Below are 26,961 nucleotides of genomic sequence, written 5' to 3'. Positions count from 1 at the left end.
AATCAAACATTGCAACATTTCATTCAAGTTCTTGTTTTGTGGAACTAAATGCTTCTCTGTGAAGATTTCTATTTACAACATATAGATTTATTCAGAGACACTACATGGCATGAGATCTTCTCTAGCAGTCACAATTTTATCCTTGTGTCTCTTCACACCTTCAAACTAATACATGATTGCATGAATTTTACCATGGCATGAGGTCATGGCTCAGAGCCTTAGATATAGGATCACATTAATTTTTATTATGCGAATCAATTTGTTTAACTCAGGATAGCCCTTGTCCATTGCAGAGATCGAGTTGCACAGTGAGTGTTTCTCATAGCCTTCCTCTTTGTTTTTCTCATATGGAGAGTTCCAAAGCACTTACTCACTTTACTTTTCCCATCCATGCCATTTTCTTCAATTCCATAAGCTCTTTGCTTGTACCAAGAGAAGAGGATGATGGCATCAAGATTATCAGTACCATTGACAGCTCTATTATGAGAGTCCTTAAAGGCCACAATGCACCTATCATTAGCCTTACACTTGACCCCAACAATGAGTTTTTGGCATTAGCTCTACTAGTAGTGATGGCTCTATCATGTGCTGGTGCCTCTCATCTATCAAGAAAATCCACACACTGTACCATGCTGCACCCTAGGAGGAATGAAATTTCTTGGCATCGAAAGGGAGATGTCTTGGTAGTTCTTGGCACAAAAAATGGCATGGATGTGATTATGTATGATTGGGATACAGGTGAAAAGGTCTTTAGCCTCAAAGGTGGGCATTCAGCTTCAGTTGGCTGATTAGCCTGGTCACCAAATGGCAAATACCTTGCAACTGCATGAGGTGACAATCAAGTCATCATATGGGATGTGGATAACATGCAAGACATATACTACCAGAAGTTTGAATCTCAAATCTGCAGCTTAGTGTGGAGACCGAAAGGAAATGCTTTAGCCATTGGTGACTTGAATGGAAAATTTGGTATTTGGGAACTTGTTGTTCCATCTCACATGACCCTACCTGGTAGTGATGCTAGTTTTCCTTTAGTTATTGATAGAGAAGTGATGCTACACTTCAGTGATGATGGGGAGGATGGAGAGTAGCTTCATAGTGAGGAAGAAGGTGGATCTTCACCTGATAGAAGACCCAATTCTCCTTCACATCCTGATTTAAGAAAGAAGGAAATGAACAAAGGTCATGACAGGCTCCAACAGTCATTCTATTAAAGTTGAGGCTCTGCTCTAGAATAAAAACATAAGCTTCTCATTTGGAGTCACTATAGGTGGACACCTAGTGCATGCATTACAAACTCCTTTTCAGCCTTGCTCTACTATGCCTAGTTCAGGCAAGCCCCATTTTATTTTTTTCAATCTCATAGGCAGCATCACCAGCTGTTAGAATGAAGAGCTGTCACACATAGAGGTGTTTTCTCCCTTGCAATGTTCTCATAATCAGATGCGTGATGATCATTGATTACAATAGTCAAATCAGGCTCTATTGCACCATTGATTTTTCTTGGGGATTTGTAGGTGGAGTTTCATGATGCATGGAAAGGGGTTCCTATGTCCTCAATGATAGACTATTTTGGCTTCAAAATGGCTGCTATGAATGATAGTGGCTGCATTTTTGCATCTCATAGGAATGGGAAAAAGAATCCAAGTACCATCCTTTATCTGCCTTTAAGTAGCTGGGCAAACAATAGTGAGGTCCACCCATTCCATTTCAATTAACTTTTTGTGCAGTATTTCTACTGTGCTTCTCATAAATGAATGATGGAATGATAAGTTTTCTTGGTAATGATTCAGTGATCAATGCGGCTTGCAACAGAGGAGGAGGCAAGGCATTAGCTCTTGGATGTGGATGGGTAGCTGTCTCAACTAGTCTCAACCACCTCCGACTATTTTTTGAAGGTGGTTTGTAGGTGCTGCCTCATTTTCAAAGTCTGAAGTATGAATATGATCTTGAATAAAGCTACTTGTGACTTGGCTTGATTGTTATTCACTATTGTCATTTGTATGTTGTAGACTTCCTTGCTATCTTTGGTAGGACCAGTGGTCACCATGGCAGGTGAGAAGGAGCTTCTCCCTATTATTCTACATGCAAGCTCTCCCTTGTCTTGTGACCAGCAGGTAGATGCACCTTATGTCAAGCATAGTCGTAATACTGCAAATAATTGTTGTCTTGGTTTGTGATGAAATTGCATGATTCTTTTTCTTTGATTGTGTATTCATTTCACGTGATGCAATTCACGATATTCAATGTGGCAGAACAATGAAGAAAAGTGTTGGAAGGGCCATTTTCCTTGAGTCTTTGCTCTCACCTTACTTGGCTGGGTTTTAGCGACACTGGTTTTCTTAGCTCATATGATTCCAAGGTGCTGATTATTGGATCCATTCCAAAACTGATCGTTTCTAGATTTTAAACCTAAGCTCTTTTAGGCAATGAGAAAGTTGTCTAGTAGATTGGATAATGAGAAAGCATATATATGTGCATAGAGACACTATTGAGCCTCTTTCTATTCCTTGTGCATGTCTTTCTTGAAACTTATTTGTGCTATCTTAAAGGGCTTTGATGCAATGTTCAATATTCTTCAAGAAAAGCTGGAAAAGTACCTGAATCAGTGGGAGGAATATTATTGAACTAATTGCTTCACATCTCTAGTTGAATCTTCCAGTATTAAAAAGGTGTGCAACTGAATTGCAAGCTTGTTATCACTCTGCTTTCCCGTTTTTAAAGCTATAATTAAACTTTGTGCATGGTTATGCTTTCTTATGCCAATATGTACTGGTACAGTGTTTGGTCAGGCACTTTGCTGGAATTTACAAGCTTTTCTTTTCTCAATAGAATTCTTCTTTGCTTAAGAAGGAGACAGATAATCTAGACAGTGTATCAAAAGAGGAGAAATTGGATGCAAAACTTGAATAAGTTCGTAGTGAGCTACACAGTGTATGTTAATGTTTTATGTTCAAGGTGAGACATGCACCTTGCAAGTTTCACTATATACATATGACTACACATGATTTCATTGTGCTTTCTCAAACACTCTGGTTGGTATATGTGTGATAGGTTGGGAAAGAGTCAGCAAGAATACACAAGGAGATGCACAACTTGGAAAGATTTTTAACTGTAAAGAAAACACATGAAGATGCTCTGCAGGATACTATAGTATAGCTTAAAGGTGAAGAGCATCATGACATGCTAGAAGGTACAAATTTCTAACATTTTATTGTAAGCCAAGTTTACATAAGGGTTGCAGACACATGGGTTTTGTGAGGCTTCTGTCTTGGAGTACATATAGCTTTGGATGCTAAGAATGAAGTTGATGATTAGTATAGCAAGCTTGGAAGTGAACTGCAGAGAGAAAAAGAGGAGAGATAAGACTACAGAAGAGAGTGAAGAAGTGGAAAAGTGAGAGAAAGAGTGACGAGGAGAGAGAAATACTAGAATAGGAGAGAGAAAGACATGAAAGAGAAAGAAGCCATTGAAGCTGAGAGCAAGGTGAAGAGGAGAAGGACATTATTGTATTAACGTGTTAAAGATGAGAAAAATTTTACTTGTCCTCTCCTTTTATAACAATGTCAATGTGACATGGCATCAATATTATTTACACACTAAATCCCTATTCTTCCCAGCTTCTTACAATCCATCCCATCCCAAAGGTTTTTGCTCTCAGTCAGTCATTATCACATACAGGTTCTATTGGAGGAAGGGAATATCCATCTTAGATCATAGTGAAAATTCCATGGCTAAAGTATTGCATCATCATGCTTTAATTTGAATTATATAGAAGGGGCCATGAAAATGCACTCTCTTTGAATTTTAGATTTATAGAAGGGATATAACTATTGCCTCCAAAATTCACACAAGGGGTGTATATAAATGGTTTAAATTTTTTAAAAGGGGCTTTTAAACTATCCTTTGAATGCACATGATATAGAGGGCTTCTATACGATGATCCCCCTGAGAGCAATGGTTGCAGGTTCGATTTAATGCAAAAGGTTATTTTGTAGAAGACTTTAATGATAAGTGTAGATTGATTACAAAAGAAACTAGAGTTCATCACATGTTCACTTTAGATGCTAGAATTCCTACTATGAATGATGTTATGTAAAGTAAAGGCAAATGAGTGATTGCAAACATTAAAATATAGCACAAATATATTAGATATACAAATGTGTAAATATTAAAATTAATGTATTTTAAAGGGCTGATTACAAGGTTTCTTGTTTTCAGAGTTAGAAAATTTCATAAAGTGTATAAAGCATGTCAGTTTGGTAAGCAAGCAATATAATATTTTTTGCATGATAGAGATATGGGTAGAAGTATACTTGATATTGTGAACACACATATTTCGGGGCCTACATAGAATATATCTCTTGGTGGTAGAAAATACTTTATCATGTTTATTGATTATTGTTCAAGAAAGCTATAGATATATTTCATGAAGAAAAAGAGCAATGCATTTGAGCGCTTTAAAACTTTCAAGGCTGCTATTGAAATAAAAACATACTTGAAAGTTAGTACTTGAGGTCAGATGGAAAAGGAAATTATCTCTCTAATGAGTTCAATGACTTCTTGAGTCTCATGGGATAAAGAGACTCTTTACTCACAAATATATCTCATATAAAAATGGGATTACTGAAAGAGAAAATAAACATATTAGCGCGCATATGAAGAATTGAAAAAGGCTCTTACGACTGCACCAATCTTGCGAGCCCCAGACTGGAATGTAACATTCCATGTGTACGTAGACGCCTCTAAGTTCGCTATTGGAGCCGTGCTATGCTAGCCTGGTGAGCATAACTTGGATTACCCGGTGAGTTTTGCTAGCAGGCAGCTCACAGGAACCTAGATGAACTATTCCACAACAGAAAGGGAGGGGTTGGCCATGGTATTTGCGGTAAAGAAATTTAGGCATTACCTGTTGGCCACTCCCTTTGTCTTCTTCATTGACCATCAAGTCCTACTGTATCTTGTGAACAAGCCTTGCGATACGGGGCACATAGCTAGATGGTTACTCCTTTTACTGGAGTTTGACTTCTCTGTGGTTGTACGCAAAGGAAAGTAGCACTACATGGCTGACCACATGTCCCGCATGCCCACAGGAGAAGCTGCTGGACAAGGCGTACCTGATGATTTACTGGATGCCCATCTTTTTAACTTGTCTAGTGAACGAGAATTGTTTAGAGCGGGTCTGACGCCATATTGGGCCGATGACATAGTGCAAGTGCTAGAAAATGGACTACCAGAGCGACCCATTGAGAAGGCCAGGCTGAAGAGACTTATCCTGAAAATTCAGCCCTACCAACTGATAGCTGGCCAACTCTACAGGCTGGGACAAGATGGTTTATTGCGCAGATACATGTGTAAGCACGAGATGCACGATGCATTAAACAAAGCACATGGCATAATCGCTAGCAGGCATTTTAGTGGGAACACAACAGCCCGAAAAGTGTTACAATCCCAGCTATGGTGGCCCACCCTATTCCGCAATGCAGATAAATTTGTACAGCACTGCGATGAGTGCCAAAGGACCAAAGTGCCTATGCAAAAGGACAAGATGGAGATGACCCCTGTCATGGCCCGACAACCCTTTGAAAAATGGGGCATCGATTTTATTGGTCTTGTCAGTCCTACAGCACAATATTCCCAAGCTGAATACATCATAGTGGCAATCGACTATTTAACAAAATGGGCAGAGGCACGAGCCACGAGGAAGAACGATGCTAGGACCACCGCAAAATTCTTGTGGGAGCAGGTCATTTCACGGTTCGGTTGTCCAATCAAACTTGTAAGCGACCAAGGCACATACTTCATTAATGAAGTGATTGCCCACTTGCTCTCTACCTTCCTAATAATTCATCGGAAGTCCTCTCCCTATTACCCTCAGGCTAATGGCCAAGCCGAATCCACAAACAAAATTCTAGTCAATGTGCTTACAAAAGTCGTGTTTACTTTGAGAAGTGACTGGGATAACAAGCTAATGGCGACCTTGTGAGCCTATCGCACAGCTTATAAAACGGCTATGGGACAGATGCCCTTTAGGCTGACTTACGGAACTGAAGCCATTTTTCCCGTAGAATTCTTCATCCCTAGTTTGAGGCTAGTAGTCCAGGAACGTTGGGAGGGAAGAGAGGCGTGGACCAACCGCTTAGTAGAACTTGAGCATTTAACGGAGACCCGATTCCTCACCACTCACTCTTTCATTTGTGAAAAGGCTTGACGAAAGATGTGGTTTGACAAGCATGTCACGCAGCGAGACTTCGAACAAGGGGACCTTGTTCTGCTGTACTCGGTAAAAGGACATAAAAAGAAGATGAAGTTTCGGGGGCTAGGGCCTTTCAGGGTATGCGTAATCGGTAGGACCGGAAATGTCGAGTTGGAAACACTTAACGGTGAGGGAATAGACTTCTTTAATGGCAGCCGCTGTCAAAGAGATCGTGCAAGAGCTGCAGAACACGGGGTTCAAGGTACAGCAAGAAATGAGGCTAACAAGAAGAACTCAAATGTTGGATGTCATCAAAAGCAAAGAACTATATTGCCTATACCGATCACCTCCTCGACTACTCAATGGCCAACACCTAGAATCCTTGGCACTAATACAATATTCAGTGTCTTTGAAAGCCAATAGTTGCTATATCAGATATTGATCTTTCCCACAATCTCCATGTAAGCTTCCTATACACAATCATAATACCTGAAACATGTATTTCAATTGCCTGTACCTCAAACTCCTACATAGAGTCAATCTATTAAGCTTTGTTCAGAAGTTAAGCGTTCTCTCACAAACATACACCCCATTATACATTCATTTGATTCAAGTCTGCTTTGAGTTGCTCAAGACCTGATGTGACAAGCTACAGTAAAAAGCCTCACAGTTCTTATTAACAGATGTACAGAACCAAAAGATGTTGAGCAACTTATACAATAAAAGGAATGGAGAGTTGAGTGGAAAGAGCGCAGCTTTATATGACATCCAGAAACTGCAATGCAACCTATCATTATCTGCACGCCTTTCCTTTTCTGTGGCACTTGATAACATAGACAAGATGCTGTGAAGACGACTTGAGGACAATCCAATGGATACTTCTCAAGGAACTCAATAAGCAACTGGAACTGCTCGCCTTCATAGAATGTATCAGGAGCCCCCTGAGAATTCTATGGTCCATCTCTGCAAGTCATCTGTCGGGTTAAGCCTGAATCCCGCGGGAGGGTTGTTCTGCCAGTCAGTTCCAGAACTCGAAGACCTTCTTCACTTTGCACACTACTACACATGGCATTTCATGATGACGATCTCTTCCTATCAATGACTAGTATATAGATTCTTGCTTTTCCCTTAGGACAGGATCACAGTCTGCCACCCTCTCTTATTCAGAACTTCATGGCATCCTTCGCGTGATTGATGTCTAGCATAAATCTTGGTGTAGTAGTTCGAGTGTGGGAGACTTAGCACCAATTTGAGATTGCTTTTTTGCTCCTGCTCGAATATGGCTTCCCTAGTTGATGAGATGGTAGATTGCCCTGCGGCCTTATGAACAGATGATGGTTTTGAACAAAGGATGTTTTGCAACTGCTCTGCATGTGCAACGATATTCCGGATGGCATTCGGTGCTACCAAGCCAGGGTGCCATATCTACAAACTCGAGGACCACATTCGACATCCTAAAGCCTGGAATTCAAAGATCTGAAGCTCTTGGCGGATATGGATTTTAGACTCTCTTTTTGCAACTTCGGCATCTGTTACATTCGATGATACTACACTCGACCTTCAAGCCTTGTCGATGTTGCTGAAGGCAACGCTCTCTTTTCTCCCATCTGAAGCTCGTTCTTCTCTCGCAGACAGAGCCTTTTATTACTCTCCTAGACTCCGACAGACTGAGAGCCCCTAGCATTGATCAGACAAGAGATAAATCGCCAAGCCTCTGTAATCTGCTTTTATAAAATCAGAAATTTTGCTGTGTGTGATCAGGACCCAGAAGAAAAACAACCGAAAGAAGTAAAACTGCACTAAATTCTCCAAATTCGACCGAAGCCTCGACCACCCAAAAGCACGACAGCGTGCGCCCCTGAAGAAGGGGCACACACAGGGTTTTTTTTTGAAAAAGATGGGATTGGAGAGAGCTGAAATCTTGCAGGTTGGGAAAAAAAATAGCAGCGACCGTGGAAGAGAAGGATTGTAAGGGTCCATCTCAGTACGTGTTGGGCCTCTCTCCCACTCTCCGTCCATTCGAATTCTTTTTTTCCCCCCCGTTCGCCTCCAATCCAGCTTTTCGAAAATCTTTCCTCTATCTTTAGTTTCCAATCTTCCCGTTTTTGACTTCCTCTTTTCTTAGCTTTTTCTTCCCTTTTTGTCATTCTGTGTCTAAATATGGCCTACTAGTTGGAGGACAGCAGTCCGCTGCGAGTAAGGAGATCTATACTCCCAACTTCATGCCTTCTAATCATTTTCTGCTCATAAACTTGGTTTCATAATTGCAGGTTCACATCTTTGCTGGCCCTCTTCCCGTCAAGACACAGCATCATCATCCACTTAATCTCGAAATAAGGGCATTCATTTTGGTTCATGTTCCTCTGTTCATCTCCTTGCTTCAGACGTAGTGATTTTCCACAACATCTGATGTCTGACATCTCTTTGCAATCAGCATTTCAGTCCTATTGACGGAATTCATCCTCCTCGCAACCTGATCAACCTCTATGACAGCCTTGATTGATGAAGGTGCTGGCTACAACATAGAGGTTGATCAATCATTGATGAAGGTGATCGGATGAAGGTGTCACCATTGCTCATTTCTTACTGAAATCCTAACACCTGAGGTTGATCAATCATAGTAGTGGCACCGGCGTACCTGCGGATCACAGTTGCAGCAGGAGCAGTGTATTGTTTCGACGCCTTGATTGATGAAGGTGCTGGCTACAACATCCTAACACATGACCATTGGACATGCATTGGTCAACTGCAACTACAGCCCACTAACGCTCAACTCACCCCGTTTGGGGGTACCGCTTACCCACTCCTAGGGAAATGCAAGGTGGTCATTTCCATCAAGTCTGAAAGTTTACCGGCCTTCTTCCATGTGTTGCCTGACCCTAAGGACACTGGTAATGTATCACTATTAGGTCGCACTTTCAAGAAACAAACCAACTGTAATGTGGATTACAACCTGAATCACATACATCTTGCTATCGGCAATGTGCGCATAGTGACGACTTTCAACAAGGGCTGCCCTAACTCCCATACTTTTACGAAGCTGCCGATAGAAACCCCTACGACCACGCTTCAGCCCGAGTCTAAACAGATGGAAACTATGGCCTCATGCTGAGTTCTCAACCCCAGATCCATGCCCACCAGGAGCGCTCACAAGGCCAAAGAGTCCATGTTTCTATGGGTACCGAAACACCAAAAACCACATCCGGGTAAACCACCACTTGTGATACGCCAAGGTGACCGTTGTGTATTTATGTCACCGACTTGTCAGTTGCAAACGCGGTTGGTACACCGCCCATGAATAATAGCTACATGACAGCTATCCTTATCTACTCTAGTTCGTGGCTCAGTTAGTATGCCACATTAGTTAGTTGAGTTTGGTTTAAGACCCATATATAGGGTTCTTCTATTTCTTTTGTATGTGAGTTCTTTTGGCTTCCACAACTAAGAAGAGGAAAACTGTTTTCAGCCTCCACCCTTGTGTGTATTCCCCCATTGTGCAAGCAAGAAAGCTACAAGTGAGACTCCTTCCTTCTCTCCCACAATCTTGACATGGTATCAGAGCCTTGTTCGTGGTAAGGAGCTCAAGAAAGCAAGCCAAGCTTGCGGTGTTCTATAAGAGGAGCAGTGTTGCTTTCATTTTCTGTTTTGGGAGTAGATCTCTACAGGTAGCACAGCCGGAAAGTGCAGGAGTGCATTGTCTCAGGTTGAGATGCCCTTCGCGGTGAAGCAAGAGGGCAGTATATGCTGCGGGAAAGGGCTTTAGCCCTTAGAGACCTTGTTTTTTTTATTTGAGGCCATTTCGGGGCCTGTTTTGGAGGCGGAAGTTTTCTGCACGCACTCAAGAAAAGGCCCAGTTTTATGCTGTGCAACCACTGTTCTACAGGTCGGTGAAAAGTTACTGTAGAAATTGCATCATATGCTTGTGCGCAGAGACATTGGGAGTTACAGAATCATCCCTGTTGCCTGTTGATTCAAAATCATCACTAGGAAGTGATTGTGTGGTCAAATACCACTTTCGTCAGTTTTGCAGATTTGCCTTTGTGAGGCTGAAGCTGTGTTCTTTGCAATGACAGAATTTTTTGCAGTGTTCTGTAATGGCGTCTGATTCTCTCTCACAGATTGTCACTGAAAAGCTTGACAAGAACAACTTCCAAGCATGGAAGTTTAGAATGACGAATTTCCTTATGGGAAAAGGATATTGGGAATTTGTTGCAGGAAATGAAGAAGAACCAGTTCTTCCTGATGTTCCCAATCAACAGTAAATGCAGGCATTTAAAGCATGGCATGAGAAAGCCAGGAAAGTTATGTACTGGCTGTCTATCAGCATTTCAGACTCTATGATTGTGCATATTCAAGATGCAAGTACGCCAAAGGAGGCATGGGATACTTTGTCAAAAATATATAGCACAAATACGCAAGCCAGAAAAATGCAGCTCAAGCAAGAGTTGCATAATGTGCAAAGAGAAAATATGAGCATCAATGACTACCACATGAAGGTGAAGAAGATTGCAGATGCACTTGCTTCCATTGGGTCGCCAGTGGAAGATGATGATTTAGTTTCTGTGACCTTGAATGGTCTAGGAAAGGATTATGCACAGTTCCGAACATCCATTTCCGTCCGTGAAAGATTTCCTGATTTTGAGGAGTTGATTGCTCTTCTAATTTCTGAGGAGCAGAGAAATGGTGGTGCATCTTTTTCAAGAGGAACTTCAAAAGAAGTTGTCTTCTACTCAAATGCTGGAAGAGGTAGAGGCAGAGGTAGAGGAGGCTGATATGGAGGCCATGGTAGAAATCAGAATATGCAACAAACTCAAGAAAATGAGTCCTATGGAGAAGGACATGGTAACTCTAGAGGCAGGGGGAGCCAAAGAGGTCGTGGTGGATGGCAAAGAGGCCAAAATGCAAACAGTAATGTTGAATGCTACTACTGTGGTAAAATGGGTCATATGGCTAAAGACTGCTATAAAAAGCAGAAGCACATGAACAATTCTGTGACAAGTGCAGAAGAAAGCAATGATGTATGGTATGTTGACTCAGGTGCATCAAACCACATGACAGGTCATGCAAAATGGATGGAGGATGCAAGAAAAATGGAAAAACCAGGATTTGTGGAGACTGGTGATGATACTGCACATCCTATTGTGCAAATTGGAAAAATTCCTTTGTCTATGCAGGATGGGAAAAAGAAATACCTGTCCGATGTATTTCATGTCCCGAATATCACCAAGAATCTGGTTTCTGTTGGTCAAATGGTTGAGCAGGGCTTGCAGGTCAGATTTAATCCTCATGGATGCTTTGTTGAGGATATGAAAAATAAAGGTCGCTTGATAGCAAAAGGAAAGAAGAAGGGTAGAATGTTTACATTGGATGCAGACATGTCTGAATTGAGTGCAGCAATGTTTGCACATGGGACCGGTGTAGTTGCAGATATTGATATCTGGTATAAACGCATTGGTCATGTTAATGTACAGTGACTTAAATCAATGCAGGCCCAAAATATTGTTGCAGGTTTGCCTAAATTCAATGTTGCAGAAATGCATAAGGTATGTGAAGCCTGTCAATTTGGAAAATAGGCAAGGAAACCATTTCCTAGACATGTTCAAGAGAGTGAGAAGCTATTGGAATTAATCCACTATGATGTGTGGACTACTAAAGCTGCATCTCTTGGAGGCTGTCATTATTTTGTCACTTTTATTGATGACTATAGCAGAAAAGTTTGGGTGTATTTTATTAAAAAGAAAAGTGAAGTTTTTGGGCATTTCAAAACCCTTAAAGCTATGGTTGAAAAAGAAACATGCCTGCAGATAAAATGCCTAAGGTCAGATGGAGGGGGAGAGTACCTCTCAAATGAGTTTGCAAGGTTCCTGCAGGAGCATGGCATAAAGCAGCAATATTCATGCAGTCATACCCCACAACAAAATGAAATTGCAGAAAGGAAAAACAGGCATATTGGAGAGGTATCTCGTGCCATGCTCAATGAAAAAGACTTGCCAGATATTTATTGGGCTGAAGCAGTTGCTACAGCAGTCTACATAATGAACAGGACTCCCACTGCAACAATACATGGAATGACTCCAGAGGAGAGGTATACTGGTAGGAAACTAGATATTTCTCATTTGAAAATTTTTGGTTGCATTGCCTATGTACATGTGCCAAATGAGTTGAGATCCAAGTTGGATCCAAAAGCTGAGAAATACATCTTTATTGGTTACTCTCTGTAGCAAAAAGGGTATAGATGCTATAACCCTTCTACTCGTAAGTTTACAGTGAGCAGAGATGTTGTTTTTGATGAGATGAGTAGCTGTATAAACCAGTAAATGTGATTGATGATGTAGATGCATAAAATGGTAATGATGCACAGAATTCACAGCAACAGTCACAAAATATTAGTGGACCTGGAGCGTCCTTTAGTAGTGGTTCACATTCTTTGCCATGGACAGGCAGATTGAGATCAGGAGAATCTTCTCAAAGTAATGCAGATAGTGGTATGCAGGTATCACAAAAAGGAAAAGAGAAGGTTGATCAGCCCATGTTTGATGTGAATGCAGGTCACTCTTATGTGGATGGTGAATCCAGTGGCTCAGAACAGAGCATTGATGATGAGTTGGGTATTCCTTCTATTGTTACACCTAGAGTAAGGAAGACCAGGGATGTTTTGAGAGCACCCGGGAGTGAACCTACTTTGCGCAGGTCTACGAGAGCTAGGTATCCTGTGGATAGGCTAAAATATGATGGATTTACAGCCATTCACTATGCATATATGGTCAAAGTGATACAGGAACCAGAACCCACTTCTTTTGAGCAAGCCATGGGAAAAGAAAAATGGGAGAAAGCCATGGATGAAGAGATGGATGCCTTGGAAGCAAATGCTACATGGGAATTTGTACCTTTGCCTAAAGGTAAAAATGCAATCGGCTGTAAGTGGGTTTATAAGGTGAAGCACAATGCAGATGGTTCTGTGAATAGATACAAGGCAAGATTAGTAGTCAAGGGGTATGCACAAACATATGGCATTGACTATGAAGAAACATTCAGTCTGGTTGCAAGGATGGAAACCGTAAGAGCAGTCATTGCTATGGCTGCATCAAAGGGATGGTCTTTACATCAGATGGATGTAAAGAATGCCTTCTTGCATGGTGATTTGCAAGAAGAGGTCTATATGGAGCAGCCACCAGGTTATGTGCATGCTGTTCATCCTGAGTTTGTTTGCAGGTTGAAGAAAGCCTTGTATGGCTTGAAGCAAGTACATAGAGCATGGTCTGACAAGATAGGACAGTATCTTGTCACTATTGGCTTTCAGATTTCCAAGGCAGATTTCTCACTTTATGTGAGAAAAACAGAGAAAGGTATTATGCTACTTGTCATTTATGTTGATGACTTGATTATGACAGGTGACAGTGATGAAGATATCCTTCATGTGAAAATGCTATTGAAGCAGAAGTTTGAGATGAAGGATTTGGGAGGGCTGCATTATTCCTTGGGCATTGAGGTGATTAGATCACCAAGTGGGATACAGCTCTTGCAGAGGCAGTATGGATTGGACATGCTGTCCAAATATGGGATGACAGGCTGTAAGCCTATTTTAGTTCCTTTGGAGCAGAATGTGAAGCTGAGCACAGATACAGGTGAGCTTCTAGAAGACCCTACTATGTACAGACGCATAGTAGGAAGCTTGATTTATATTACTATTACCAGGCCAGATTTGAGCTATGTTGTTGGACTGGTAAGTCAGTTTATGCAGGCTCCAAGGAAACCGCATTTGGATGCGGCTAGACACATACTCAGGTATGTGAAGTCCACATTGCAGTATGGACTATTTTATGAGACTGGGGTTCAGATACAGTTGCATGGATACACTAATGCTGATTGGGCTGGTAGTATTTCTGATAGACGATCTACCAGTGGATATGTAATCTCTTTTGGGAGTGCTGCAGTCACTTGGAGAAGCAAGAAACAGCCTACAGTTGCCTTGTCGAGCACAGAGACTGAGTACAGGGGTGCAGCAATGGCTGCATGTGAGGTAGCTTGGTTGCATAAGCTACTTTATGATATGCATTAGTCTACAAATGGACCAGTTGTCATTTATTGTGACAATATGAGTAGTATACACTTGGCAAATAACCCAGTCTATCATGCTAGAACAAAGCACATTGAGGTGCATTATCACTATATGCGAGAGAGGGTTTTACTAGGTCTTATTGATCTAGTTTATGTCAGCATAGAGGATCAGGTAGTTGATATATTCACGAAGGCATTGGGCGCAGAGAAGCTGCACAAGTTCAGAGACCTCCTTGGTGTGCAGGAATTGGGATTGAGCTCGAGGGGGAGTGTTGAGATATCGAGCTCCACTCATGATACGCCAGGGTGACCGTTGTGTATTTATGTCACTGACTTGTCAGTTGCAGACGCGGTTGGTACACTGCCCATGAATAATAGCTACATGACAACTATCCTTATCTACTCTAGTTCGTGGCTCAGTTAGTATGCCACCTTAGTTAGTTGAGTTTGGTTTAAGACCCATATATAGGGTTCTTCTATTTCTTTTGTATGTGAGTTCTTTTGGCTTCCACAACTAAGAAGAGGAAAACTATTTTCAGCCTCCACCCTTGTGTGTATTCCCCCATTGTGCAAGCAAGAAAGCTACAAGTGAGACTCCTTCCTTCTCTCCCACAATCTTGACACACACCCCCTAGGAAATACACCACTTTTCTTGCAGGTTATGTTCATGTTTCAAGAACGGGCTGCTTGGCTGAAGGCGATCATCTACTACATCCTCCAATGACAATGAATTTTTCCAAAAGTCGGACATGACCCCATTACTGCAACTTTAGGAGCTTTGCTGCGAAGGCTTCAATGGCTCAACAGATTTCATGTTGACAACTGTCCGCCTATTGATGGGTTGCCATTGGCATAGATCTTGGAACCTCACCGTCCGATGATCCATGTCCACTACCTCAAGATCTACGGATCGCTTATTAGCATCACAAGCCTAAAGACTTTCAACTCAAAACTGAAGGTCCTCTACTCCCAGACAAGGGTTTTCAGTCTAGGCCATGGCTTCTCAAGGCAAACAACGTTCGGGGGGTTTCTCCAGAATAAATCCCTCCAATACCATCCTCCTAAGGGACTACTTCTTGTTTCAAGCGTTTCGGATACTCAAACGACGACCGGCTCCACAGGGGTGCCAGAACAATGAGAAAGATGCCGAGAATTGTCAGGAAGACTAAAGCACGCTGGAATCTCTCCTGGTCATTGTCATCAAACCCCATCACCTCTCATTCACAAGCCTCAATGTCCTCTACCCACCAGTTACACCTAGCAATAGCATCATCTATCCCACTACTTCCCACCACAGTGCCATGGGACTGGCACTCCTCTAGGAGGGGGGTAATGTTAACCCCAACATGAAGAAAGCAAAAGAAAGCAGAAAAGACACAAGGCAAAGGCAGAAAAAAGGTAGCCCAACTAAAGAAAGAAGAGGAAAAAAGACCAAAAGTGCAAGGGCAACCTTAAAAGTCCAAGGCAAATGCCGAAGGGGAAAGATGCATTTTAAAATAGAAAAGGCGCACCCTGAAATCTTGTAAAAGAGCGCCGGTGCAATTTGTAAATGTAGACAAGCGGTGGAAAGGAAGCTAGGAGGATAGACCGACAATGAGAAAAGGGGCCTAGGCTAATGGTCGGCCATGTAAAAAAAGGGGGATGACCGCCCATGGAAATTAGGGCATGTATATAAAGTTAAAAAGTGAATGAGAAGCTGATTCTCGTGTGTGGCAAAAAGCTTCTTCTTCTTCTCCTCTTATTTCTTGCCTTCCTGCTTATGCTTGAGAAAGGGATTGAGAGAGTGTGAGAGGGAGTGAGGGAGTGATTGTGTGAGGGTGAGGGATCTTGGAGAAGGAGCTCTCCATCTTTTCTCTTCATCTTCTCCTCCTCTCTTCTCTTCTCTTGTCTCGTGCATGGCTATGGAGGATGAAGCTCATGGGAGAGGGATTGAGGTTGCTTGAGCTTGCCTCAAGGATCGTGGAGCTGCCGGTGTGCAAGAGAGAGGAGGGTACTCGATCGAGCATCAAGGTAAGCTCACTACACCTGTAAGGTAGGCATTGCGCGTCGGCTATGTGAGAGGTAGCCATGGCTACTCGGTTCGAAATACTTGAGCAATAAGTGGTCTGTAGGTCTCGGGGTAGAGCTTGAAGAGCTCCCAAAATAGATTACAAAGTGTAGATAAACACCCAATTGTGAAATTAGCACCTAGATTCTATGGACCATTTAAAATCATTCACAAAATCAATGACAATGAATTTAAGTTAGAACTACCACCACATTGGAAAATTCACAACACCTTTCACATTAGTTTATTACGAGCCTTTAGAGGCCAATTACCTGTACACCCTGTTTATGAAAATCCACCTTTGTTAGATGAAGAGACTGAAATCCTTGAGCCTGAAGCTATCATAGATACTGACTTTATGACCACTAGAACTGGCCGTAGATATTCTAGATATTTGGCCAAGTTTAAAAACCATCCTGTTGAAGAGACCCAATGGATGTATGCTAGAGACTTAAATGCTTTCCCCACTCTGTTAGCACCACGTTGAGCTAATAATAATTGAGGACAATTGCTATCCCACCCCGAGGGTATGATGCCATGAGGCATATTTCACGGTGGATTCCGTGAGGTTTTACGGTGGAACCCATAAACTTTGTTGACCAAGGCTCATACACAAAGTGGATTCTTTGTGCGAAAAGTCAATGGGAACGCCTATCCTTTTCGGGCATTTCGTTAATTTAGTGTGTACATGGGTGATTCCATAGCGGGTGATTTCGTAAAATACATATTAAATTAATAAACGTTTATGAGTTTAGAGTGCGCACTCGTGATAAATTAAGGTATTATTTTACTAACGATTTTGAATGCTTCAGTTGATGTGCAGAGATAGCAGTAGTGGCGGAGGAAAGCATTGGAGGATAGCATGTATTCGAGTTATCACTTATATTTTAATGGGCACATACCTTAGGCATGGCACCTATATTTTGTCGCACCTATTTATTAAGGCGTTGGATATTTATTTATTATTTTGTATGTCCATGGGCGCACGATTATGATATTTGTATTTGGACATTGTATTGGGTATGCCTGACTCTTTGGGCACCCGTCCATTAGCTTTATTTCTATTTGGCACTAAAGCAAACTCAAAAGCCAAAAGCATGCTATTTTGTAATTTGGGCTATTATTTGAGCTTGAAGATGATTAATACATAAAATACATGCTTTGTGGAGCGCTCACACAAGGCATGGGGGAAGATTGCACCCAATTGGTCTCTTGTTCATGTCATGCATGCTTTCTACCTTGATTTTTGTGCAAAAAGTAGAGTTCTTTTATTCTTGGGGACCTTCCGATGCTCACTACGCAAGCATACAGCATCCGATCTGTGCACTAGTTGGTCATTAAAAGTCAAGTCAAATTCTGAATTTGGTCTGCTCAGTGTCTAGCTGTTCGGGGTGAATCCTGTCAGAGATGTGAACAGGGTGGCCACGACTGTAGGGCAGGTTTAAAAACCCTCTATTTAAAGTTCTGGTGAAGTGGTCCAATTCTGGGAGTTGGATGGGTTGGTCCTCTGGGAATCGAACAGGGCTGGTTCGAGTTTCACGCTAGGAATAGTGGTCCGATTTGAGACTTGGACAGGGTGGTCAAATTTTACTTTGGTCTGATTTTCCTAGTCGGATAGGGGAGGTCCAACTACTGCGATGGGTCGAGTGGTCCAAATCCGGGACTAGGACACGTGGTCCGATTTTGGCACTAGGTCCGATTATAGTAGTCAAACGGGGGTGGTCTGATTTTCGAAGTGGTCCGATTTTCGAAGTGATCCAATTCTGGGAGTCGGATCAGAAAAGTGGTCCGATTTTCGGAGTCAGACGGCGGTCCGACTCTAGAAATCGGGTGGTCCTATTCTGGGGGTGACATGTTGGTCGGACGGCATAGACGACAGTCCGCGGGTTGCGTGCGAGGCTTCAAGGTCAACGCCTACTCCCTAGAATCATCTCGTGCCTTCCACATAGGTGCAAAACAATGCAAGGAACTGCCAGGCCCACCTCGAAACAATGTGGTGCTCGAATTGATCAGTGCTTCAATGATCTCCCTGTAGCTCTCTCTCTCTCTCTCTCTCTCCCTCGCTCTCTAGCTCACTCTCTTCCCACAAGGCAGAATGTCAAATGTGGTCTTTCCTAGTTCCTTGGACCTTTTATTGCCCCATCCCAGTCTGCTGCAACCTCAAAAGTTAATCCCTCACTCTCTTCTAGCCAGAAATCTGAATCTGTGCCCCTATTTTCTTGTTTCCAACAGCAGTAGAACCCTTATATTTTCCTTTGTTTTCCTATTCTAATCTTAACCTAATGCAACAAAAATCAAAACCAGAGATGGGGATGGATAGTCCTACTCTAATACTCAAAAACAAATAAAAATACTTACTTGCTCCAAGATCAAAACCTCCTAAATCTCCTAACTATCTCAAGCATCGCTTTGGGCTGCAAACCCTACTTCTATGCTCGATTTGATGCATGTGGCGCTCAAGGCTCGATTCCCTTGGTCCCGGAAATGGAACCAAAATGGAGGGGAGCTACGGAGCTCTACCTCGAGACCTACGAACTGCTTATTGATCAAGTGTTTCAAGCGGAGCGGCCATGGTTACCTCTCACATAGCCAATGTGCAATGCCTACCTTACGGGTGTAGTGAGCTTACCTTGATGCTCGATTGAGTTCCCTCCTCTCTCTTGCACTTGGGTAGCTCCACGATCCTTGTGGCAAGCTCAAGAAACCTCAAGCCCCCTTCATCAAGCTCCATCCTCCATAGCTGCGCAAGAGAAGAGAAGAGAAGAGAAGAGAAGATGAAGAGAGAAGATGGGGAGCTTCATCTCCACGATCCCTCACTCTCACACACTCACTCCCTCACACTCCCTAAATCCCTCACTCAAGCACAAGAAAGAAGGAAATAAACAAGAGAAGAACAAGAAGAAGCTTTGGCCACACACAAGAATGAGCTTCTCATTCACTTTTGAACTTTATATACATGCCCTACTTTTTGGGCGGTCATCCCCACTTTTTACATGGCTGGCCATTAGCCTAGGCCCTCTTTTCCTATTTCCCACCGTTCTAACTTATCACATTCCCAACTAATGCATACAATTTGCATAGGAGTGAGCCCAGCACTCTTGTACAAGGATTCGAGAGCACCTTCACATTTAATGGCACATTTTTACTCTTTTCTTTTCTCGAAGTGACACTAAGGCCTTGTGGAGAGGTCGTCATTCGGATTTTCAGGGTCTAACCTCCATCCAGGGTGCCTTTTTGTCCTGTGCCCTTTTCGTTATCTCCTTCTTCCATTTTTTCTGCTCCTCTGCTCCATTTTCCAATCCTCTGTGCTACGGTAAACACTTGCCATCTCAACACTACTTATCTTATGTATGGCCCTGTAGGGGTTACCGCTTTTTTGGTATCTTTAAAGTCTTGCTAGGGCTTTTGTGAGGGCTTGTGGGCTCTTGGCCTAAAAGAAATTTTTATTATTTCATGTTTCTTTGGGTGGTCTTGTGGAGCTCAATTTCAAGTTTTCTATCTCAACTCAATAGAAGTCATTTTGTTGGCTTGTGTGCTTATTATTTAGTTTTATAATCAACTTTTGTGTTTAGTTCAATGATATAAATGTGAATGGCTTTTGGTGAGGTCAAAACTCTTACTTATGGAGGTAAGACAATTGGCCTATGGGGTCATGGATAATTGTGATTAGCTATTGTAAGAAGTTCTGATGAAGCTCACCATATTTCTTGTGATCTGTGTATTATCTTTTGGAGCTTTCTAATCCCTAAGGATGTCTCCCCTATTTAAGATGCACCTATTGTATACCAGGAGTTATCTTATCATTCTAGTAAGGATATATATCATATGCTTGTGTCCTACACAAGAACCCTTGAAGAATGATGAAAATGATACCCTTAAATATAAGAAAGATTGATTGTGTTCCTTTGTCTTGCCTGGTCTGAGCCGTTTTAGACATTGAATCTCGTGATATCTCATCCCTTGCTACTCATATTCAAGCGTAATGCCATTCTTGCATCTTGATTGGTTGGGTGGGTGATTAGGCAAAGTTAATGGTTGTAAGTGTGGTATTGGTACCCTTTTCCCATTATGCTACTATTTTATATGAATGAGTTATGTCTTAAAATATTGAAAGAGGGATGGAGATAAGTGACAACACAAGAGTAGCAAGAGTCCAATTACAAAATAGTATTGAGCACTCTATTTATGAAGATGAGGTACCTTTATAAAGGCATTACAACTAGTGGTTTTGGAAGGTGCTTTTAGTATCTCCAATCACACTTAAGTAGTTTTTCCTAGTTAAATGGAGTAGGTGAAAAGTGAGTTCCTATCTACACTTGTTATAGAGAGATTCTCCCTTGATTCGTGCATGAAAAGTATAGAATAGAACATAATTGTTCCTAATATCTATGGCCCATCTACAATCCCCTCTATACATATCACGTGTTTGGATTACCCCCCCCCCCCCCCCCCATTTAACTCATGATGTAGACAACATTATGCATGACCATCTTTTGCAATAGCTCGGTTACCACATTACTTGCAAGGGACATGTGTGTCTCAGAGATGTAAATGGTTTAGTAGACTTGCACTTTTAGATGAGACAATTTTAGCCAAGGCCTATATATATAAAGTTACAAGGTGCTTATAATTATGATTTGTGAGAATTACAAAAGAGAGTCCACACTTTATGTAGTCCTTCATATGTTGAAATATCAAAAGGAGCCTTATTTATCTCTTTTTATTAAAATTCATGGAAAGGGCTTTGTGGCAGGCCCTAACTTTAGCATACCATAGGAAAGTTTAAAAGTCTGTTATGAGGGTTGGTTTAGTGATTCAACAAACTAAGCACCCCAACAAACTAACCATTTCTTTGTTGTTAGTAACTAACTCATGCATTTAATCATAGATTGTCTAGAGAATGAAGGAAGGAAAACATGATAGTTGAAGCTCTATTTGATTTATCTTTATGTTTCTAGTAATTGATCTTTTCCCTTTCTAGCCAATATAATGTGTGTTGTAGATCTTGTTGGATAGGAATTTTATACATAGTTATTGGTGGAGAGAGGAAGCATCACTCATCACATTTGGTAATCCAATAGATGAAATTATGATTTCTTATGAATCGTCTATTGTTCAACCTTCTAGCCTAGATTTCTTCTTCTTCTTCTTCTTCTTCTTCTTCTTCTTCTTCAACCCAATATAAGAAGGTTCACCCAAAATCTTTTTCTATTCTACAAGATGTAGACATATTATCTTGGTTAGATCCCTTAAAAAATGTTGCAGATGATCATCAATGGTGGCAAGGAGAAACGTTCAATGAGGGACAAATGGTTTTGGAAGGAATTGTATCCACATGGTATATTCAACAACTTGATGAGTTAAAACATAATTGGAATTCTTTCAAGATAGCTACAGTACCAAATTTTGCTCATGACAATGTAGCAAAAAGTGATATCCAAAAGATTTAATGAGTGTGAACAAAAGGAGCATGAAACAATTTCTCAATTTATTGTGCATTTGAAGAAAATTGTGATGAGATTTGATATAAAAATGATAGAGCACATGAAGTTATTGTTTTAATGGCCTAGACTAAGACACGATCTTCGTACAAGGCTAAGTTCAAGGCCTTGAGACTTTTGCATATGATATTTAGATTGCTAAAGGAATTGAAGGAAACCTTCTCAATGACAAATAAGATATTTTCAACAAGAAGAAAAAAAGATAGAGCCAACCTTGATAGTCATTAATTTCCAAAATGTTCAAAGACGATTACTTACTAAAGATACCCAAGGATAGCCAAAGTGTTTCAATTGTAATGTGTGTGGTCACATATCCAAGAATTGTTGGAAGCCACAAAGACCATGATATGTAATAAAGAAAGTACATACAAGATGTTCAACTTGAACATCTTTCATTATCAAACAACTCCTAGGTGAATGGATGCAAGAAGCAAACCATTCAAGCCTCAACATGAAGTTCTCAAAAGTGAATTGTAAGCACAATTAGTGTGAAAAGTAATGGTTTGACTTTAGAAGTATTATTGGATTCTTGAAGTTCTTTTTCTTTTATCAACTCTAATTTAGCAAGCATAATCAAAGCTTATTGATAGCATATTCAAGAAATTCATGATAATGTAATGGTGCAACATGGACTGCAACATGATGTTTGACATGATTGTGGAAGAGCCATGCAAATAGGAGGGTGCCTAATATACCATGCTGGATTGGAGCCATGGAGGATTGAAGAAAGTCAGAAGGTTGAGAGGGACCAATGCTAGCTTTTGGACTCACTGTTGCTCATAAAGAAAGCATTTGGAAATTGGATGCAGGTCATGATACTTATCTTGGACATAATCACTTGAGAGTGACTCAATATTGTTTAAAGTGGAAGAAATCGAGTGCCATTCTAGAGGCACCAGAACCTAGAATGGAATTAGAAGATGGAAGATGACGTCTGCTCATGCCAGTGATGGAATTTCACCCCACCTCACGTTGATGAGGAAGAGAAAGCTACAATAATGCAAAAAGAGATAGTTGAAACATGACATGAGCATTTGACACAAGGCTAAGTCACCACTAACGTTTGACACGACGCTAAGGCAATAGTAATGTACCAACTAGCACAAGGCCGATTAGAAGACTGTAGGGATATCACAATCACGATGCATTGTTCTGGGTCTCCATGGAAGAAGTTGTGCTTTGGGACTACAACATAATAAGGGCCATATAACATGTTGAAGCAATTAGTATAGAAAGGGGTGGAACTATTAGTTGTCAATTGTGTAATCATGCTTGCATGAAGAATGATCTATTATGGCGACAATCATGGGAGGAAAGTGAAGAGGGCTTTGAAGAGATTTTGGAGTGCCAACAGAAGGATGATTACATGATTACATGATAACATGCCAATCCTAATTATTTTCACCAATTGAATGACTATCACAAAGAATTTTTAATCATTTCCTACATAGGGGAAAAAAAACAAGAAATTCCCTGTCAATTCTCTGCTAAAGGATACACATAGGTAGGGAAAGTAATTCATAGGGAAGATGAAACATTTCCTAGTTACAAAAACTAGGGAATCCCTAATTTCTCTAACTTATGTGAATTTTTAAGTAGAAAATTATATGCCAAATTTTCAACTAGGAAATTATATAGAGATTGCCTTGGGGGGATCACCTTATAGGATAGTTTAATTTTATTCTTTTTGAATTTTGTATCATTTTATATACCCCTTTTGTGAATTTTAGGGGCAATAGTTATATCTTTTCTATAAATTTAAAATTCAAAGAGTGTAATCTAATGGCTCTTTTTATATAAATCAAATTAAAGCATGATGTTGGAATATTTTAGCCATGGAATTTGATTTATATCTAAGATGAAAAATTCCTCGCTCCAATAGAACTTGTGTGTGATAATGATTGGCTGAGAAGGAGCTTGAATATAAAGGAAAAATATATACCATAAATGCCAACATATCGATCTACATAAAATGCTCAAATAAACATCATAATGCTCACAATAAAATGTCTAAAATACCTAGAAATGTCAAGTATGAATTAAACTCACACAAGCTAATCAAATTGCTAACATCCTATCTTAGATCATGGGTGATTTGATATAATAGAATGATATAATGATAATGACTCATCATAGTCTATACAACAAAGACCACCAAAATAGGACCATGGATATCCAAGTAGTGGATGATGAATCCACCACTAATGTGTTTCAAAGAGAATCTAAGTGTCAATGTTGAGCATCTAGTACAAGATTATCCCATAAAAAATGCTTCTAAACATATGTGACCATAGATTCCTTTCCTTTGGTCAAGTTCGCCAAAGTGTCGCCTCATATGAGCTCAAACTAGGAGCTAATACCGCTGTGTCAAATAATAGCCTATCATGGACTTAGATGTCAATCTTAACTCTAAGATTTCAAAAGTTTTCAGACTTCAATTGGTGTGTTCAGGATGCTCCCTTCTAGAACTTGTGTACCTATATATCTGTATAGATGAGGCATACCTACCCCATCTCACCACCCACTTACTCGTCCTCTCTTGCATTGGAGAGTCATAAGGGATGGTTGTATCATTGGTATTGGAAAGAAAGAGGAGACACCAAGTCCTTTCTGCGGTCTAAAGAAGATGATCATGTCTATTTCTTGGCCTTGGCCTTTTCTAGGATCTAAGTCGGAGTGTCTAAGAAAGATGATGATTGAGTAGAGGAGTTAGGATCTTGCTTCATCTTCATCTCTGCCTTCCTTGAAGCCTCTACCTCTTTGCAATCCTTGTGCAAAATGCCCATTTTTATCATAATGATAATACTTGGATGGGCCTTCAACTTGTTCTGCATGTCACCTCCCTCTGATGCTATAGAGCCCTCACATATGGGATGCTCTAAATCTTCACAACATGTCAGCTGCTCCATATACATCTCTTCCTACAAGTCACTATGCAAGTATACATTCTTGACATCCAGTTGCTACAAAATCCAATCTTTGGGTGCTATCAAGGTAATCACACATGTTGACATGCTAGCAACTGGAGTGAATGTCTCTTCATAATATATGATATATGTTTGAGCATAACCTTTTGCAATCAGTCTAACATTACACCTGCTAACATAACTTTCTATGTTATGCTTGATTTTGTAAATCTACATATAGCAAATAACTTTCTTTCCCTCAAGCAATGGTACCAATTTCCAAGTCTTATTGGCTTCTAATGCAACTATCTCATTCATTGCTACATCCTAATAAGCATGACCAATAGAATCCTTAAAGCAAGTGGGTTCAACATTCTCAACCAACTTTATTATATAAGCATAATGGTGATTTTCATAACCTTCAAAACTAAATCATTTAATAGGGTATCTTACCATGCTAGACCTATGTACCATAGGATAACTCGGTACAGCCTTTACCTTACCATGTGCTCTTTGTACACCTAGTGTCTTGAGTGAAGGAATACCAAGCTCATCATCCAAGTTCTTTGAACCATATTGGAATCCCGATCAGATCCCAAATGACTGGTAGATGTATCATTACCATCCGACACATTTTTATTCCCTTTGTCTTTACTTGTAATACGTGTAGATGCACCTAAAGATGTGGGGCTACTCCTTAGTCTCCCAAACGAAGGGCTAATTGTAGATGTAGTACTAGATGATGTTTCTGGTCTACTAAGACTGTGATTTTTGCTTCTTCTTTTGCATATAACTATCATGATTATCATAATCATCTAATGTATCACCACTAGATTCATATCAACAGCTTATCTCATTAAAAAAGTATCACTCCTCACTCTAAACTCACCTATGATGACTAGGTTATAATGTCAATACCCTTTCTGCTCTAAAGAGTATCTAATTAAAATACATTTTTTAGCCTTTTGATCAATTTTCTTATGTAGCTCATTTGGTACATGAACATATGCAACACAACCAAACACTTTCAGGTGTGACACATTGGTCATTTTGCTTATAAAGCATTCTTTAGGGCTTATCCCATGAATTATACTTGTGAAAGCTATTCATAATATAGACATCAATATGAATAGCCTCATATCAAAAATGTTTTGGCATATTCTTTTCAACCATCAATGCTCGTGCAAATTTTACAATTTGTTCATTTTTTCTTTCTACAATCCCATTTTGTTGTGGGATATATTTGTGAGTAAACGGTCTCTTTATCCTGTGAGACCTCAAGAAGCCAGTAAACTCATTAGAGAGGTAATCTTCTCTTCCATTTGACCTCAAGTACTTAACTTTCAAGTATATTTCTATTTCAATAGTAGCCTTGAATGTTTTGGAGTTCTCAAATACATCACTCTTTTTTCTTCATGAAATATATCCATAGCTTTCTTGAACAATAATCAATAAACATGATAAAGTATTTGCTGTCACCAAGAGATATATTTTGTGTAGGCCATGAAATATGTGTATTTACAACATCAAGTATATTTCTACTTATATCTTTGTCATGAGAAAAAGGTTGTCTTGCATGCTTACCAAACTGATATGCTTTATACACTTTAGGAAATTTTATAACTCTAAAAACAAGCAATCTTGCAATCAGCCCTTTAAACTACATTAATTTCAACCTTGACACATTTGTATGTCCAATATATTTGTGTTATATTTTAATGTATGCAACCACTTCTTTGCTTTTAGTATACATAGCAACATTCATACTAGGAATTCTAGATTCCAAAGTGAACATTGATGAACTCTAGTTCCTTTTGTGATCAACTTGCACTTATCATTAATGTCTTCTACAAAACAACCTTTTACATTACATCAAACTTGCAAGTCTTCCTTTATCATTTGTCTAACCACTAAATTCTTTGTGATTGATGGCACATTTAATAAATTTGAAAGAATCTTTTTTTGGCCATCATGCAAGGATCAATGATTGTTTTAAATTTGTAAAATTGGATGTCACCGTCCACACATAACCTAGATTTTGTAAATCATTTTTCTTTCCAAACCATTGAGCATGACTCCTCATATGATTAAAGTCACCTAAACTGACAAATCATATATCATCACGTGTCCCATTTCTTGGAACTGTATTCATCATATGCTACAAAATAAACAAATGCTCATGTTGGTCATCATTTTGTCATGAAAGAACAATGCATAGTTTTCTTGTTGTAATTTACCACTCCTATAGTTATC

At 40.3% G+C, this 26,961-nt stretch overlaps 2 pseudogenes; both read left to right on the top strand.

Moving 5' to 3' along the window:
- Positions 1-347: 347 nt before the first annotated feature.
- LOC148028503 (protein ENHANCER OF LHP1 1-like) lies at positions 348-1,091 on the top strand (annotated as a pseudogene).
- A 94-nt stretch (positions 1,092-1,185) lies between these two features.
- The window catches only part of LOC148028502 (protein ENHANCER OF LHP1 1-like), a 98,720-nt pseudogene continuing 72,944 nt past the window's right edge, over positions 1,186-26,961 (top strand).

Source organism: Lygodium microphyllum, chromosome 11 (genome assembly GCF_053477565.2).
Source record: "Lygodium microphyllum isolate KBCC chromosome 11, Lygodium_microphyllum_v1.1.10, whole genome shotgun sequence".
In the NCBI taxonomy this organism is placed as follows: Eukaryota; Viridiplantae; Streptophyta; class Polypodiopsida; order Schizaeales; family Lygodiaceae; genus Lygodium; species Lygodium microphyllum.
This window is presented reverse-complemented; position numbering and strand designations above follow the sequence as displayed.